The following is a 17507-nucleotide window of genomic DNA, read 5'->3' on the forward strand; positions in this document are numbered from 1 at the left end:
AACTCAGTTTGACTAGTTTGATCCGAGATTAGATTTTAAATAAATATCTTTTGCATAACTTAATTAATGATTACCTCAAAAAAGTATTTTTAAATTTCAAATTGGGAAAAATATTAGTGCTCTCTTTTGTAATAAATTTTAACCAGTTCTGATTATTGTATACATGAACCTACCGAAAGGAGTTCGCCCTGAAAAAGTAAGTGTCATTATGAAAGAAATTACTCGGTTAAACTATCTGGTAAGTACAATCTTCCGAGGTATTGTAACTTTACTTTCTAATTCCTTATATAAACTAAGCAGATAGTAAATATAATCTTACTACCTTCGCTTTGAATAGTGGTAGAAAATTCTATGATGTTATATATTTTTAAAAACAATAAAACAGTTTGAATTTTACTGCAAGAATGAATTATGTTATTGAAAGGTTATCCAAAAAAGGCTTTAATATATTTTTTTTAAAATTTAGAAAAAATTACACGTCACATAAATTGATACAATCAAAAAGATAATTTAAAAAAATTTAATACGGTGTGAAAATTATTTTTTTTCCAATAAAATTTTCAGAAATTACTTTGAAAAATACGCAAAACTTGCATAACTTTAAATTTTAAATTTCTAGTTAAAATTGCTAAAAACATATATTTCAATGACCTTGGGTGGCTTTAGGTCAAACTGTCTGGTCTGTATAGTTCCCACGCACAGCCAAATATTCTCTTTTATTATTAATAAAGCTTAAAAGCCCCCAACAGCGTTCAAGTAATCGATACTATAGTTAAACCTGAAACATTACCTTTTTTTGTTCATTTTTAATTGAAATAAAATGTTTAATGGGAACTAAGTATCTACAAAGTTCTGCAGGGACTTATATTTCGAAATCTTGAAAAAATAACTGAAATTTTCAACAACTTAATTACGCAACAAATTCTAGTGTTCTATATTTCTCCGCCTCCGTTTTTCCAGAACGTATCATGAAAATATGTGACAAATGGAAGCCCCGAGAAGAGAAAGATTGGACGAATTGCAGCAACTGGTGCTTTTCGCGCGCTGCATGACGTCACGGTGACGTAGGGCGCAAGCGATATAAAAGCGCATCATTTTGTACCAGCTCGTGAATTGCGGGCTACTATCAAGATTTTGATCAGCATCGCAACTCCACCTGCGACCTTTGCAAGAAATTCTGAGAAGAGAGAAAAAAATCAACTCGCTAAGAAAAAAAAAAATCCATAATTTCCAAAGACCCATTTATTTGGTAAGTGCACTTTATTTCACTGTCTCATGGAAACAGAAAAATTGAATTCTCATTAATTTCCAATTTTTAAACGAGAGCGAACTTAATAAAATTAAATCATAAAAACGAAATCTTGTAGTAAAATTTTGGGGTTAAAATTATTTCTTTTTGTTTAAAAGTATTGGTAAATTCTTGCAATTTGTCTGTAAAGTGTAAGGTGTTTTCATATGTAGAGAATATTTATAATAAATTTCTACAACTATTAACAACTAAAATGTTTGCAGAACTGATGTAAAATGTATGATTAGACTAGAAATTTTATAATATCTTCATTCAATTTTTCATTAGATAAAATCAAACGCAGAAAAATATTTTGATAAATTATTCATTTAAACACACAATAAATAGACATAGAAGATAAATTTATACTATAAATATTCGTTAAAATCAAATTAAAATTGTTCTATGACTAAAAAGTTTATTAATCTATATACAGTATGAAACATAAAAGAATTAAGACATTTTGATTGCATTTTACTCATTTAATAAAAAAAAATGTTTTCAATTATGGAATTTTTTATAATTGAAATTATGGAATTGAAAACATTTAAGACTTTTTTTTAAAATCTACTATCTCTTTCTTAAAGTTTTAACTGAATAATTCTTTATTCGTCTGATAAAATAGAATTTTTCAGAAAACACGCCAGCGCATGAGTCATTTCACTGCTGTTTATCAACTAGAAAATCTCATAGAATTTTCCTTCTAAGGAGTTTTACGTGTGACTGGAGAATTCTCAAATTCATAAAATACATAATTAATAATTTTTTCAAATAAATTCGATTCAAAATGTCTACTGTCCATATAAGAATAAAATGATTATTTTTTTATATATAAGATTATTTATAACTAAAAAATCATTCAAAAGTAGGAAACATTTTACTCAGTTTCTTACATATTTGCTTTGATAATAAGAAAGGAAATCAATGCCATTTTGAAATGGTTTTAAAATTGGATTGCTGTCTAGATATCAAATTAAATACGAATATTAAATCTATCTATTTTGTATTGCATACTTTTATCTAACACTGTATTAATGAAATCGTAATACAGTGTTAGATAAAAGAATGCAATACAATAAGTTTATACCAAAGCTTTTACAAGCTTTAGAAAATGCAATAATTCTTTGAAAAAAATCAGGATTCATCTGGTTCAGTAATATTACTTCGCAAAGACAAATTCTTAAACAACATAAATATGTCGATTTCTTTTGGAAATCGCGTATTTTATTTTCACCATAATTTGATTTATTGATTAAAGGTTGAATTTTTTGGATGCTATAATAATTTAAATTCATTAGATTTATAAACGAAAATGCACAAATTATCGCTATAAAATGTTCATAATAATGGGATAATTGATGAAATGAAATAAAGCAAAATAGAATAATTCTTTTAAGGTCTATTTTGAACTTTCATTTTTCTTTTTTAAATATATACTTAAATATATAGTAAAAATTGTTTTATTTTTATTGATATTGGAAACAATGAATAAATGTCATAGAAAAGTTCAAAGAAAATGATATTATTATAGGAAAGCTATAAATAATGGATATTATCATAAGAATATAAAAATACTACTAAATATGTATTCAAAAACAAATAAAAGAAGCAAAATAATATAATAAATTAATATAATAGATTCAAAAATAATATAATTAAAAAGGGATTTCAATTATTAAAATCAACATTTTAAACCAATATCACATTTAATTATCATTATGTTCCAGTTAATTGGAACACCTGAGCAGTATATTAATGAGATAAATTGGCAGTTAATCGAGTTTTCGTCGTATTAGTAGGTTTTGCTCGTTAAATTTGAGAAAAAGTTTGATAAAAATTATTTTCTAATAATTATACAATAATTAAAAAATAATTCGAATTACAAACAAAATAATTTTTTTAAAAATTTAACCTTCTTAAAAAATAAATAATTAAGCTGTTACTACACTTGCTGATTTGCATTTTTCTTTGTTCCGAATAAATGATTTTTTAATTTAGTTTTTTCAGAACAAAAAAAAAGCTATTTGAAGATTTCAGTATCCAACATAGCCAAAAATATCTGAATATTTAAAATATTATGACTATATACATATCTATCAAATTCTTTCTGAATTATTGAATAAATTTATTATTTATTTATCAAACTTCAAAAAAGGCTAACCAGTTGTATATAGTGCAAATGAAATTTTTTATTCTAAAAATACCCAGATATTTTAAAAGCCTCAGAGATTGAAAAGAATATTCGTACCAAATTGATTGCGCATAAAGAGGCGAGATTTTCTTTGAAAAATATCATCTTGAATAAGCAATTCATTTTATAATATTCCCTCGATGTTCAACAAATATTTCATGCTTTATGTTTATTCTATCTTCTTCTTTTCACCTTTTACTTTACTTTTCTATTTAAATGTTGAAAAACGAAAAATATTTAAATGTAATCTTGGAATAAAAAAGAAATTAGAAAGAAATAGAAAGATCGCTCTTTTATAAGTATAAATTAATAATGATATTTTTATACGAGAGGTAAAAATTTGCAATTGCGAATCTGTTAATTTATGTGTAAAAAGCTGCATGATGTGATTTTTTTTAATTAACTGCATTTAAGGTGAATTCATTTTATTCGTTTACCATATTTCTTTGATCACCTGTTCATGTGCATTGTTTCTTTGAAATGTCTAGATAAATTCCTAAATCTGATTATTGAATTAGAATTAAGTAGATAAAGAATTTTCTACTTATCCATTTTAATATTATGATTTAATTTTTCTGTAAGTGATAAGAATTTCTTCGTTTTAAGAGTAAGACCACGTATCATTTTGGATAAGAAAACTTATCATTTCCACTATATATATTTCAATTTGATGATTTATTTTTTATTCATTTAACAAAAATAAGTTGATTTATGCGATAGTGATGAAAGATTCTATAATAATCAATTATCTCGGAATTGCACTTGCAAAAAATGGATGTTTTTAAGTAATCTGAATTAGATTTCTGCCAAATATGACAAGAAAAAAAATTGAGCCTTAGCTTGATAATCCTATATTTTATTTGCTATTCAGTAATTTTTTTCTTAATATTTTGAAAGTATGAGAAGATAAAGACTAATTTTTCGTCGTATAATTTAGTTCTTTTCAAATCGACTTCTACATTTTCTTAATATAAATTATTAGATCCTTTAGAATTCGAAAAGCAATTTGTCGAATTATATCTATGTATCTGAATTTTTGATAGTCTGCTATTCTACATGATTAGTATATTTGTATATATACTCAAAGATATGATCCAGAAAAAAAAATCAACTATAACTATAGCTCCTTACATTAAAGTTATAGATTTACATAAAATTTTGGATTAATTCTATCAACTAATGCATTATTTTTCCAAAGCAAATAATTGAGTGTTAGGTCAAAAATTGACACATTTCCGAATTTTTGTATATATATTTGCACTTTAAAGATAATATTACATATATAAGGTGTTCATTAATTATTGTCGGGGTTTCTGTACCTCATAACTTTCGAATAAAAAATATTACGCAAAAACCGATTACATATTCGTAAATTACAACTCAAAGAATTTTATTAACGATATTAAAGTGTAAAGCTTGCACAATTTGCACTTTGTAGGCATTCAGCTGAAGGCGATTATGTATTCGTAAATTCGCAGAACAAATTTTGACTCGAATTGAGGATGATGAAAATTACCTTCGGAAAAGGTTCTTCAGTGACGAATCCACTTTTCATGTCTCAGGAAAAGTGAATAAACATAACTGTGGAGTATGGGACTCGGAAAACCCGCACGATTATCAAAATTCAAAATTTGTTCAGCGAATTTACGAATACATAATCGCCTTAAGCTGAATGCCTACAAAGTGTAAACTGTGCAAGCTTTACACTTTAATATCGTTAATAAAATTCTTTGAGTTGTAATTTACGAATATGTAATCGGTTTTTGCGTAATATTTTTTATTCGAAAGTTATGAGATACGGAAACCCCGACAATAATTAATGAACACCCTATATTTTAATATTTTGCATCTGACACTGCAACGTGAAAATAATTATTACAATTACAAGTGTGCTCATTTCTTATTTTGTGGCATCTTGGAGCATCTGAATAATAGTCATTACGATATCAATGCGGAAAATGATATCTGGATTCAAAAAGTCACTGTAGGACCCGATCCAATCTTATTGAAGAAGGAAGGTTCCATTGTCAAATGGAGGTAATTAGATCCATAAGTCTTTAGAAGAAGGAAAACCCTTTTTACTTATTTGGAGACTTCCATTTGTATATGCGCGGGTTCACAACCTCGTGCGGATTGATATGAAAATATTAATCATATTTATTTATGAGCTTTATATAATGATTAGAATTAAAATTAAATTTTTTAAAAAACAAATATCAAAATACTAGGAAATTAATTTCGTTCTTTATTCAGGTGTCTTTCGAGTCATAAAATGAAAAATAGTCGTTTTCGTCTGAATATAGAATTTATTCGCATAGAATTTATAGAATTTATGCCAGTGAATATACAAATTTTCAAAATCACAAAAAATAATGATTAACCATCAATAATGAAAATTTCATTTCGTTTTATGCTAATTAAGAATACAAAAAAAAAAATCAAATCGAATTCTTTTCTTCAGTTCTAGAGCAAATACTCTGTAAGGATTTTTTTCAACCTTGATTCCTATTTTAGAGAGGTTAGATTTTATTATTCGATATAAATTCGTTAATGACATTAATGTCTGGATTTTATTATACTTATAAGAGCATCATAATATGAAAGTAAAATTAAATGAAGAATTTGTGTAAATTTTATTCAGTTGTTTCTTTTTTTTTCTGCTTCATATTCTGGGAAATTTTTTATAACACTTACTAGTCATTATTTGATAATCAAAATGGCTTATAATTTGAAACGTCTTTTTTAAGCATAAAATGCAATATTTCATATTTTAGGATGTCATATTTCGACTGTACAAAAATGCAAACATATTCAAAAAAAATTCTTCAAAGAATAAAATCCTTTATTAATACTTTTAAGTTGAAATTCCTTATAATGTTGATGATTATTTATTAAACATATTTCTTATTGTGATAATTCATTTTTCTTATAAAATAATTTATCGAATATGTCAATGTTTTTAAACATTTTGGCATGCATATTTACACGAATCAAATTCTTGCCTACAAAACTGCTAATATATTGATTAAAATAGAAATTTATATTTATTACTTTTGTATTGAACAAAAAGTAATTAATCCGAAAAGCGTGCTTGCAAATACTTCTGATGAAAAAGGCTCGTTATCAGTAGTTCTTTGCGAAATATAAATTTTTAAAATAGATACGTAACTGGTGAATAGCTGGTGAATGTTTTAATTGTATGAATTCAGATAATTCATTGTTATTTCTCAGATCCATTTACACAATATTTTTGAGTTAAACTATAATGAACTCCACCATTCTTTTTCCAAAACTAGTATTTTAATTGATATTAAGCGTTCTTGAATTGTAATACACGATAATTAGTTGCAGATTCGATGAAGTTTATTAAATTTCTCTTAAATTGCATGCATTCTGCTATTCATTAATATAATTTGAAGCGAAAGATTGTCTAATTAGAAAGTGTATGAGCCTCCATTTACAAATCTTATTGTTCACGTTTTCCGCAATTTAATTTCAAGCTTATAGCGTCAATCTATCATGTAAGAAGCGAAAATTGTACAAAATGATAAATGAAGGCAAATGATCCTATGTAGAGTTCTCAATGCAGACGATAAAATTATAACTAATGGGAGATTAATTTGAAATGTCAAAGTTATGATACGAAACATATATTTAAAGATCTTTTCAACCATTCATCAATAATCAATTCGAAGGTACAAAATTAATGAAATCGTTGCACAGTGAAGGAAAATACATCTTAACCCTACATTTACGAAATGCATTGATTACGGTATAAATTGAAGTTACGCCATTCGTAACCTCATATTAGTGAGAAATAAAGTTATGAAATAGATTCAACAAATGTATAGTAAGCTACCTTACTTAACTTTTTAAATTGGTTGAAATATTCTATCCTATATTTTTGTTATTTTTGTGATTTAATGGGTTTAAATTTAACTTCTTCATACTTTGGGAAAAATGGAATCATATTTTTGAGCAGTACTTAATCACTTTTATTTTGTTCCTTACATACCATTTTAGTGTTAACGTCATATATTGAAATCGATGCAATTAGTTTCTTCGATTTTTTTTAGCCCTCACGTTCATGCGCAGCCAAAAAGACAGACCGACAGACTGCAGTCAATTTATGAATTGATCCAAAATTCGATCTAGCCGTACAGTTTTGGTGTAATACCATATTAGAAATTTTATCTATCTGTATCATAGAGTTTTCGAAGTGTAGTTTTTTCATGTGCACAGACGGACATACAGACTTCAAAAAATGAATTTCATGCAAAATTTGATATAGTGCTAGGAAATATTATGAAAAATTATTTTGGCAAATTAAATTACAAACATTTGGGAAATCATTACTGGAAATCATGACAGTAACTGGTATCTGTTAGAATAGCAATAACGATTTCTAATATCGAATCCAAAATTGCCAGTAACTGTTTATTCGATAGTTTTGTATGGGGAAAGAAGGTGTGACAATATTTTATAAAAAACAGGTATTTATAACAATTTGTCTTTTTTTCATCAACTGTATCAATCACACATCTCTCTCAAAATTTTGATTTTCTAAAAAGAATACGTTTTCTCAAGCAGATATATGTGAAAACAGCTCAAGTGCAAATACATTTTCCTCCGATACTCATCCCATTCGTTTCATCTAATTTCATGGATCGGATTTAACTCTAACTGACCAAAGCTTCTGAAGTCCCATTCTCCCTTAATGGCCGAGTAACAGCATCCACTGGCGATTCCAACATGGACTGAATTTTTCCGTAAGGTTCTCTACAAATGCGTTAATCTCATATCCCACAATGGCCACTCTTCCCAAAGGACGATAGAACTCATCCGGTCTTCGGCTTTATCTAAGTTATAGCGGAGTGAATTTCGTTGGGTGTAATCTTTCTCCAGCTCTCTGCTTATAAACTGTCACTAAGAGAATACGTTCACAACTCTTGGAATTCCAAGGGAATTCGGAATGGAATTGTTGCGCTAATATATCAGAATGATTGCTATTGCAATCTTGTGCTAGTAGATGTTTGTCTTGACAAGTGCTGTTAGTTATTTATAATAATATTGTGAATATTGTTAGGTACTGAATTAATTAATAGCAGTTTTTATTTTATTTTTTTAATTTGGCGATACTCTGGAGATTAATGTTATTTTAAGAATAATATGAGGGATATCGAAGAATTGTATTAAAATTGCATCAATATCGAAGAATTGTATTTATTACGGAATTGTTTAATAGTTGACTAAAGAAACGAACAAAAAAAAGAGACAATTTTACAGAAATTAGTAAACTTCTATAATTAAGATGCTGTTATAAGAAATTTTATTGTGAAATAAGAATGGAGAATTTAAATATATATGGAATATTCGTTTGTTAAATGCGAAGGAATCCTCAGAGGAATTACAGATGATCTACATCAAATGATCGTTTACTTGAAGTTTTCTGTTATACTTTTTTATAGATAGAAAAGTATATTTTTATAAAATCTTCAGAAAGTATTTTTAGAAAAATTCAAATTATATCCATTCTCTAAATCATGCGGGCAAGTGCTTGAAGTAGAATGAAAGCGTTAAAAATTTGCGGAGAGCTTAAATTCCAACAAGAATTACTTTCAACTTCGTGATACTCTTGAGATCGATATTATTGTAAGAATATTATTTGGAGATATCAAGGAATTGTATTAAATACAAAAATATGATTTTATCACAGAATTTTTTAATGATCGACTGAAAAAACGAATAACAAAGGAAATTTGTAGAGAAATTAATATACCTCTCTAATTAAGATATGATTAGAAGAAAATATTTTTGTGAAATAAGAAAGAAATGAAAATTTAAATATATATGAAATATAGTAAGTTCAATGAGATGTAATCTGCGGACATTGCAGATATTCTAAGTCAAATGATCGTTTTTTTTGAAGTCTTCACTTATTATTATTGATATAACAATACTTTAAAAGTCTCCAGAAGGTATTTTAGACAAATTCAAACTATACCCATTCTCGAAATCACGTGGAGAATTGCTGGAAGTTGAAAGAAAGTGTTGAAAAATGGCGGAAAGCTTAAATACATTTTGAAAAGAAATTCTTACAAGAATTTCTTTTAACTTGGTGATACTCTTGAAATCGTTATTATTTTAAGAATAATATGAGAAATATCACGAAATTGTATTAAACCCAAAAATATATTTTTAACACAGAATTTTTTAATGGCTAACTAGAGAAACGTAAAAAAAATAAACCTATACTGAAATTAATAAAATCTGCCAATTAAGATACGATTATAAGAAAATAGTTTTGTTAAATAAGAAATGGGAATTTAAATATATATGAAATATTAATTAAATGCGAAGAAACCTGCAGAAGTTTCAGACGTTCTACGTCAAATGATCGTTTATTTGAAGTCTTTAGTTACTCTTAATATAGATATAACAATACTTTAAAAATCTCCAGAAAATATTTTAGATAAATTCAAAATATATGCATTCTTTAAATCATCATCGAAGCAGAAAGAAAAAAAAAAATTGAAAAGAGTTTAAATACATTCCGGAAAAAAATTAGTTCCGTTTTTACTAATTTATCGTTTTATTGAGGTTTAGGTAAAGTGAATTTTCACAAGTTGTTACATGCAATGAAATGAATTATAATATTATCTTTCAATTAAAATAAAAAATGCATATTTTTGGAACTAATTGGCATCGAAAAGAATTCATTTTAAAAGTAGGGATAAATGGAATTTATCACGTATAATTGAATCATACGATTTTTTTGAGATAAATTCAAATTTTTATTGCTATAAATTTGTTTTAAAAATTAATTGCATTTTAAATCTTAAATATCTTCTTAATTATCGAGTAGAACGTTTAATATTAATGGATCACAAGTTTTATTTTTTACGATTTTTTTTATCTGATTTTTTAATTAATATACTTCAGAAACCAGTATTTCTCAAAATCATAAACAATGCTTTTCCTCTAGAAATAGATTTCAGCTAATAATTACAATGCACTTATACAAGATAATTATAAAAGTCAACCATAAATTGAAATGGAAGAATGATAACCATTGATATCAATTTTGTATTTATAAGTTTTTAATTATAAACATCTATAAAAGAATAATAGAAAATAATATTCTTTCAATTCTAAATTTCTTATTTAATGTTTGATGCTTCGAAGGATTTATGAGTAAAAATAAACTTTTTCATTATAGTTGCTTCTAAATTACTTTGAAAGTTCGTTTAAAAAATGAACTTTTTGGACGTTTAAAGTTATCCGTCACTTTTAGGAGAAATGAAACTATGATTACACAACGAACGATATTGGTTCTAAAACATTATTTCAGTGATTATCCATTACTTTGTTTAGATTAATAAATCACGCTAGTTGTGAATTGTTGTTTTATAGTTGAAATAAATGTTTATTTAAAGCCATATACCTAGATCTTGATGTTTAAAAATGTACAGCGAACATAAATTATCCTTTTGACTTCATTCATTTTCTTTCCTACAAGTAAAATTATTTTTCTTTTCTGCTAAAGCTATTGGTTGCAGTAGATAAATTATCGTCTGAGCAGAAAACTATTGCTTTATTGCTTTTACTCTTTTCTGAAGTGAAGTTTTCTGAAAAAGACTGAAGTTTGTCACCGCATTCATTTGTGGAACTTTTATATGAATTAGAGATATTTTATTTACCCCAAAATTGGCTTCAAAAAATGTTGTGCAGAATTTTAATTCAGATATTTAAGTATATGACAATTTTTTGATTAAAATTTTCATAGATGGGAATGGAACGATGTTTTTGAGATTTTTATAGCTTCATTTGCATCTATAATTCGCTCAAAGATTCTATAAGTTATTATGCTTTATATGAATAATATAAAAGAATAATTATTGTCTTAGAGGACAGACTGTTGGTAGAGAGTTTAGTATAGATAGATTAGACACATCGGAAAGATGATTTTGTTTTTTTGTAATTTTCACAAGAATTTTAATTAAATAAAAATAAAGAGAAATTTTTTCATTTTTTTTTTCACAACAACTCCCACAAATATTATTCTACAAAACAGATTTTGCAACATTTAAAATTTTTTAAAGTTGTCTTTTTAATGATATCAATTTAACTACTGCTGACAATTTTTTAAAATTTTGGAATTTAAAAAAAATCTTTTTTTACTTATTTCTTAACAATAAACTGCATTTTTACAATGAAGTTTAAAAAACAATTTTCATAGTTTCATCAAGTATTTAATCGAACATTTTTTTTCTCCATTGTTTTAAGTTTACGAAAGGAGAATGCTGTTTAATATTTATGTATTTCTTATGTATCACAAATAAGAAAATTAAGTTACAGTTATATGAAAGTTACAAATAGCTGAATTTGACAGTTGCATTTTTAATATCATTATTATGCTATGTATTTAATTTTTAATTTGAGATGAGATATTTGACTGAAATTATAAACTACTATTGCTCTCGATAAAACTGTCCCTAAAGGCGGCTTTTTTCGGTATAAATGTAGAGAAAATCTCTGCTGTTATAATCCGTTTGAGTTTTATTCACTTCAGTTAATAGCAAATGTTTTTGAAATTGTATAAAAAGGAGAAAAAATGCTCAAACTTTAAATTTTATGCAGGCAAATATTGCAAGCAAGTTGTCAGAAAGAACTAGAGGCATTCATTTACGTAAACTTAAAAGGAAAAAGCAATTAGAACATTTCAAACAGAAGAAACAAATATTTTTTAAGAACTAATTCATGTTGAAAAACAATTATTATCAGCATTCGGGCAGAAGTGACTAATTTGAAATGAAAAAGAAAGATAATTAAATTTTTTTGTTTTAAAACATTATCTTTATAAGAGAAAAGTTCGTGCATAGTAATATGAATATTGTATCTTGTATAGTAAAACTTTTATATGCGTTATTTTGTAATTTTTTTCCTTTATAAAACAACAAAATTTTAATTCTTTTTTTCGTTTTCCTTTTAACTTATTCTCTCTTAACTCTAGAGCGGTGGTTTATTTCAATAAGATAAATTAAGAATTTTGTTAATGAAAAAAATTACTTAAAATGCTTTTAAAAAGCTAGTTTAAATTTTCGATATTTGAAAAACAATTAACAGATCAGATTTTATCTTTGTTTTCTTTGTATTTATACCATAAATAGAAGTTGATGGAGGTATAATTCCCTCTTTTCTTGGAGAATTGGATTTTGGAGCACTCACCCAGTCCTTGCTGCTTATATATATATATATTATCACAGTTCACTTTTATTTTGTTAATTTCTTTTTGAATTGTTCCAAGGTAAAAAAAAATAATAATGATGGAATACTACAAATCATAATAATAGTTTGATAAACCTTTCCTGCCTTGACAATACTTAAGAAAACCATTAATGTCCATTTTGGCTTTATGAACTGAAAACATCATTATTATCCACTGAACGTTTCAATTTACTGATATGAGGGAATTTTCATTCTGTCCCCCAGATGGATTATATAAGAGTAAAATCGCTTAAAATGAAAGGTATAAATGGATCTAACAAATCTAATGACATCAAGATTGCAATTTATGTCCAAGATTAAAATTATGATACTTAATGATGGGTAAAAATGTTTTCAAGTAGTTTAACCCTTTAAAGCGCCATTTTTTTCTAGTCATATTATGTTAAAATATTTTTAGGCTTGAAATTAGAATAAGAAAAGGGGTTCATTTAGCTTATCAGATAAATTTAATTTGATTCATTAATTAATTTGGTTAATTAATAATTAAGTAACAAATCAAGACACATCATTTTGTCTGAGATAAAGAATTGAAGTATCTAGGTTTCTGACTTACTAAAAAAATTTGTCAGAACTTATGCCAACCTACATAATTTCATACAAAGATTGATAAAATTGGTGGGAAGTATACTTCCCACAGCCCTAGAAAGGGTTAAAGGGAAAATATCGAATAAACTATAGTTTTGTAATGGATGGAAACACAGAGGTAGTTATGCATTGATTTTGCCTTGTTCGTAAACATGTATATCAATTCAAAAAATATTAATGTAAAAACAATCAGTGATGAAATCCTAAAATATACGCATTAGAACTACACTAGAAATGATAAAGTAGACAGCTAGACTCCGTACTAGATATCTACATACCTGATGTAGTATAATAGATTGCTAGACTACTATTAGCTATCTACATATCTGATGTAGCAAGACTACTACTACCTGTCTAACTATATATAGCTACTACATCAGATTTAGTTCTTTAATTATACTATATTGTGCTTTTTCAAAGAATTTACACTTTGGTAGTTTGTAGACATTGAACAAAAGGTCATCAAATTCCTAACTATAATTCTGAAGAGGCCAAATTAATCAGGCTGCTCAAATTTATTAAAATGAAGCTAGAAGTACAATTAATTTTACATTTTGATACAGAATATTTTTAATCACAAGCTTCATATTATTCTACATTTCAGTGAATCTCTTTTGTTTATTTGAATCACATCATTATTTTTATTTTGTCGTCAATATGAGACAATTAATTTTAATTTGCCATAGTTTTTAAATCTATGAAATTAGAAAAATTCAGTAAACATTTATATATTTTATTCTCTTAATGCTTTTTCTTCTTTATATTTTGAAATTTTAGAGTATATCATACTACATTTACGAAAGAAAATTTATTTAATTTTATAAGTTTTAAAGTTTTTTTCAAGATTTATTATTTCGTGTTGATAAACTAAGATATTCTTAATCGGCTATATATCCCATGTCCATTGTTGCGGAATTCATTTACACAAATTAATAGTATAAATTCTTCTAATTATTATATTTATTAGTTTGAAATGAAATAAGTCTTAATTTAAAACGCTACTTCTCAGTTTCAGAGTGAATATTGCTAGTCTTAGTTTTCAAATAATAAGATGAATCTATTCATTCGTGAATTTCATGATATAAATACGAATGTTGAAGAGGATTTTTATGATCATTGCATTTGTATAAAGCATTATGACTTGCAAAATGTGAAATTCTCTGAAACTACATAGTGCTAAGTATTAGTATAGTCACTTACATAGCTACATATTACTTATTGGATAATGAATTCACATTAATAAAGGCTGTTCTATAATTTTAATTACATTTCTAATTTAGAACAGTTATATTTTAAATTAATTACTTATACTTGGTTAAAATTTTGAGTCGTGTTGTGAAATTGAAAATTAAGAAAAAAAATCTCTTTAGCTTTAATTGTGCTTTAAGAATTTGGTAGATTTTTTTGGGAAAATAAATTTTTAAATTGGGTCTTTGGTACAATTTTAATATGCTGTTATTTTTATTAATCAAAAGTATTTTCCTTCAAGAAGTCAATCGTATTAATTTAATGTAAATAAACTATAAAAATTTTTTAGTACTTCTATTCCAATATTTCTTTATTCTGGCGAATGCATTAAAAAACTGTTAAAGGGCTAAATAATGCGCTTTCCACCGAGACAAAAACAGATTTATTTAGAATACGAAAGGATCATCCTCCGAGTAAATGATTGTTAAAACTTTTATCATCTCATTTCTTCTTTATTAAAAGACAAAGTGAGGCGAATTCTCCAAGATAATGGATTCTTCAAATTAGTTTGGTTGATTTCGGATGTTTTTTTTATATCCCAAATATCCATCATTTATTGTGACAGTGTAATGGGACGAGACTCTTTATAACTTCATTATGAGGTAAATGAAAATAATAGATGGGTTTCTAAGTTCCACATTTCACAAGACAAAACAAACACGAACAAGAAAATACACGACATTCACTTAGAATACAATCTAATAATTACTCCCAAGAATGATCAGGGGAAATATACCATGATGTTAATAAGGTAACGCCATCTGTTGTATCAAAAGAGAAGGTAGTAGTTATGTAACCGCTACAACAGTTTATATTATGGCTACATGAATGAGTTCTTATGCGGAGTTAGAGATATTTTTTGCAATTCCAATAATGTTTTTAAAACTTTTAAAACTATAATACTCAATTTAGAATGAAAAATAAAATAATGTTTTGATTCAAAATTGAAATAAAATGAGTGCAGTAAATTTATATGCACCCAAGAATCAATGACACTCTTAAACTACAGCACAATTAGCGCAATGAATAAGACGATTCCCTGTATTCCACATATATCTGCGACTCAACAGATTTAAGAGGCATATTTATTAAGTGAGAAAACACATAATTTCTTGCGCTTTAAGTGCTTGAAATATATCTAGATTTAGGAATTAGTGTTCGGCGATAAAGGGGTGCAGGTAGAACAGGAAATCCCCGATTTTGTCTCAACAAGACTTTCTCATTTCTCTTAACTGTAATCCTATCTGCTATTGCAAGGAATAAGAGATATTCTAATGGAAATTGGCCGTTAACAAGTTAAAGTAGCTGTAATACCCCGCGTTTTGTTAGTAAGAAATCTTTAATTTCTATTTCCAGATTAATACATTTTGCGAATCAGATTATTAAGCAATTTTATTTTGTCGTATATGTAGCACACAAAGAGAATGTATTGCAATTCTTAAAAATTCTACCACCATAATTCAATACATTTACACACTGTAGATATCCACGAATCAAAATAAAATTATCTTTAGAATTATGTCAATCTGTAGTTTGTTTTTGAACATGATAACTGAAGCAGCAAAACACATAAATCAGAGTATTAACATAATAATAGAAATTTATCCATTTTAATATGAAAAACAAAATTATTCCCATGATTTAATGGTTCAATAGAATATTTGAATATAAGAACTAGTAATAATATGAGTGCAGTATATTTCAGACATTTATCATATTATTGTACATATTCGAATTAATAGATATTAATTTGAGAATAACATTCAAAAACCAATTTAATCCATAACTTCTCGGTTGATTTTTATTGAATTACTGCAGTATTTTTTGTCGTTTAATGCTTTTTGTATAAAAGTTATATTTTTCAAAATTCTATTTTCTGCCATTTTTTTTTATTTATGCATTCGAGCTGTCTAACGAGTGAACGTGCTTTTAAAATGTTATTGAAAAATCGAAGGAATTGTTCATTGATGTACTCTCAGTTAGGACATTTCACAAACTCTTTAATATAGCATTCAAATAACATAAAATAGAACCTGTTATATTTATATACGAAAACTATTTAAATGCATGAACAACAATTGACTTCGTAGATATTATTTGAAGAAAATAAATAAATGGAAAAGGGGAAATAAAAATGTAAATGAGATAAAAAAAATGAAAGGGAGTAAAATAGAAAAAGATATAAATACAGGAAAATAAGAGGTCATATAAAGAATGACATTTATTAGGCAGTCCAAAAATATACACAGTTTTTCTTATGACTAGACATAGTCAGAAATTCAGAGAGAATCCAAGTATTTTAACCAAAATAATGGCACTTTTTTCCTAGACCTAGAAAGGATGTAACTTTTTTTTCATATCAGAATACTGAAAATGCGGGTCCCTGTAGGAAGAAATATATTCAATCCGTTCATGAAAGTCTCTCCATTTCGGAATCTAAACTTTTCAGTAGTAAACTAAATGCTGATTTTTTTGAAATCGCAAAACGTTTCTCAGTTCTTTGACAAACATTTTTATTTCCGAAGCCATATTTTAGTAAATGGTTAATCAATTGATAATAATCAAAAGTTTAAAATTATGTGGATATTCGAAGACTTAAAATGATAAGCATTATAAAGGAAAAAACATGAAGTATTTGGAAATCACAAAAAAAAATCCATCAGCCCGTAAGGACATCTCACTAGCGACCTCTTATCACGCTCTTTCAAATCACTATAACCGACCTAACAGGATTTCGTGGACATCAGAATTACGTTATATCGGAAGAGTCTATTTTGATGATTTTAGGAGGAGAGCATCAATCAAAGTCTTCCATCTCCGGTTTTGGCTTGTTCATTTATAATAAGCGAATGAAATCAATGAAAAGTGGAAGAAAAATACGCCGAATTCAACGTAATTGTTTTTATT

The 17507-nt window shown here is 26.4% G+C and overlaps 1 protein-coding gene across 1 annotated transcript in view; it reads left to right on the forward strand.

The window, feature by feature from the left end:
* Positions 1-1126: 1126 nt before the first annotated feature.
* LOC129966617 (diuretic hormone class 2-like) overlaps positions 1127-17507 on the forward strand; it is a 108474-nt gene continuing 92093 nt past the window's right edge. Inside the window, exon 1 of the mRNA XM_056081116.1 lies at positions 1127-1249. The gene's annotated coding sequence lies outside the window, so the exon portion shown is untranslated. The remainder of the gene's footprint in view (positions 1250-17507) is intronic.

Source organism: Argiope bruennichi, chromosome 4 (genome assembly GCF_947563725.1).
Source record: "Argiope bruennichi chromosome 4, qqArgBrue1.1, whole genome shotgun sequence".
NCBI classification, from domain to species: Eukaryota; Metazoa; Arthropoda; class Arachnida; order Araneae; family Araneidae; genus Argiope; species Argiope bruennichi.